Source organism: Elephantulus edwardii, unplaced genomic scaffold (genome assembly GCF_000299155.1).
Source record: "Elephantulus edwardii isolate Elephantulus edwardi_28Jun2011 unplaced genomic scaffold, EleEdw1.0 scaffold00414, whole genome shotgun sequence".
Lineage (NCBI taxonomy): Eukaryota > Metazoa > Chordata > Mammalia > Macroscelidea > Macroscelididae > Elephantulus > Elephantulus edwardii.
In genome coordinates this window covers 495,663-498,148 of record NW_006400164.1, presented here as the reverse complement: position 1 = coordinate 498,148, position 2,486 = coordinate 495,663, and the positions used below count along the sequence as shown (strand labels likewise).

The 2,486-nt window shown below is 44.4% G+C and overlaps 1 pseudogene; it reads right to left on the bottom strand.

The window, feature by feature from the left end:
* Nucleotides 1-393: 393 nt before the first annotated feature.
* LOC102859968 overlaps nucleotides 394-2,486 on the bottom strand; it is a 2,310-nt pseudogene continuing 217 nt past the window's right edge.

Below are 2,486 nucleotides of genomic sequence, written 5' to 3'. Positions count from 1 at the left end.
GAGATTAAGTGGTGTGAAAAAGTGGGGTTACTTTCATAGTTAAAAAGGCCATTTCTAGACCCATCTTGAAATACAATGTTGTCAGTGACAGGATAATATTCATATGCGTGCAAAGAATACCTGTTAATTTCACTTTCATTCAGATTTTTTTAATGTCATCTTCTTTATTTTGCATACTTTAATTTCAGAACAAAATAAACAAAACTCACAATACACAATATCCCACCACATTCTTGAGGTTGAGGCCAGAGTTACATCCTGTCAACACACAGGACAGGAAAGAAAAATACTAGCTATCAGCAGATGGAGCCAGATGGGAGAGGGCGACTCAAGGCTGCTGTGGGAGACACAGGGATGCTATACAGGGGCAAAGGGGTGTTACAGTAGGAACTTTTAATCGACTTCTTCCATGCGAGATGCATCCTCATCACCCTCAAGTTGGGGGATCTCATCAGGAACAGCAGCACTGGGTTCCTCAGCAGTCACCTCTCTTCATCAATGCCTAAGCCTAGCTTGATCATGCGGTAGATGCGGTTGGAGTGAGTCTGGGGATCCTCAAGGGAGAAACCAGAAGAGAGCAGTGCAGTTTCAAACAGCAGCACCACCAGGTCCTTAACAGCTTTATGATTCTTGTCTGCCTCGGCTTTCTGTCTCAGTGTTTCAACAATTGGATGATCGGGGTTAATCTCCAAGTGCTTTTTAGCCATCATGTAGCCCATTGTCGAGTTGTCCCAAAGTACCTGTGCTTTCATGATCCGCTCCATATTGGCTGTCCAGCCATATGTGCTAGTCATGATGCAGCAGGGTGAAGATACAAGCCTATTGGAAATTGTCACCTTCTCGACCTTCTTATCCAAAATTTCCTTCATGAGCTTACAGAGATTCTCAAACTTGGCCTTGCTCTCCTCCATTTTCTTTTTCTCCTGTTCATCCTCAGGTAGTTTTAGGCCCTCTTTGGTGACAGAAACCAGGCTTTTCCCATCAAATTCCTTGAGCTGTTGCACACAGTACACATCGATAGGTTCAGTCATATACACAACCTCAAAGCCCCGCTTGCGCACTCGTTCCACAAAAGCGGAGTTGGCCGCCTGCTCTTTGCTCTCACCAGTGATGTAGTAAATGGACTTCTGGGTCTCCTTCATGCGGGACACGTATTCTGAGAGAGAGGTCATCTCATCTCCAGACTGGGAAGTGTGATAGTGAAGTAGCTCAGAAAGGCGACGCCAGTTAGTAGAATCTTCATGTATCCCAAGCTTCAGGTTTTTAGAGAATGCCTCATAGAATTTCTTATAGTTCTCCTTGTCTTCTGCCAACTCAGAGAAGAGCTCAAGGCACTTCTTGACAATGTTTTTGTGGATGACCTTCAAGATTTTGCTCTGTTGAAGCATTTCACGAGAAATGTTGAGGGGCAGATCCTCTGAGTCAACCACACCACGGATGAAGTTCAGATACCCTGGTATCAACTCATCACAGCTGTCCATGATGAACACACGACGAACATAAAGTTTAATGTTATTCTTCTTTTTCTTGTTCTCAATGAGATCAAAGGGAGCCCGGCGAGGGATAAAGAGCAATGCCCTGAATTCCAGCTGGCCCTCTACTGAGAAGCGTTTGACTGCCAAGTGGTCTTCCCAGTCATTAGTGAGACTCTTGTAGAACTCTCCATATTCCTCCTGTGTGATATCATCAGGATTTCTGGTCCAAATGGGCTTAGTCTTGTTCAATTCTTCCCTATCAATGTACTTCTCCTTAATTTTTTTTGTTTTCTTTTTCTTGACTTTATCAGTGTCATCCTCCTCATCTGAACCCACATCTTCTATCTGGGCTTCTCTTCGTCATCCTTCTCTTCCTCTCTCTCACCTTTCTCTTCTTCTGCCTCATCATCACTGATTTCCTTCTCTCGTTCTTTCTCCAGATAGAGGGTGATGGGGTAGCCTATGAACTGTGAGTGCTTCTTCACTACTTCTTTGACTCGTCTCTCTTCTAAGTATTCTGTCTGGTCTTCTTTAAGGTGCAAAATGACTTTAGTACCCAGACCAATGGGCTCACCATGGTCAGCACGAACTGTGAAGGAACCCCCAGCTGAAGACTCCCAGGCATACTGCTCATCATCATTGTGTTTTGTGATCACTACCACTTTCTCTGCCACCAGATAGGCAGAATAAAAGCCAACACCAAACTGACCAATCGTGGAGATGTCTGCACCAGCCTTCAGAGCCTCCATAAAGGCTTTGGTATCAGACTTGGCAATTGTTCCCAAGTTATTGATGAGATCAGCCTTGGTCATGCCAATGCCTGTGTCCACAAGAGTCAAAGTACTTTCCTGGGGGTTAGGGATGATGTCAATTTTCAGCTCTTTCCCACTGTCCAGCTTGGAAGGGTCTGTCAGGCTCTCATAGCGAATCTTGTCCAATGCATCAGAAGCATTAGAGATCAACTCTCTAAGGAAAATTTCCTTGTTGGAATAGAAGGTATTGATGATAAGA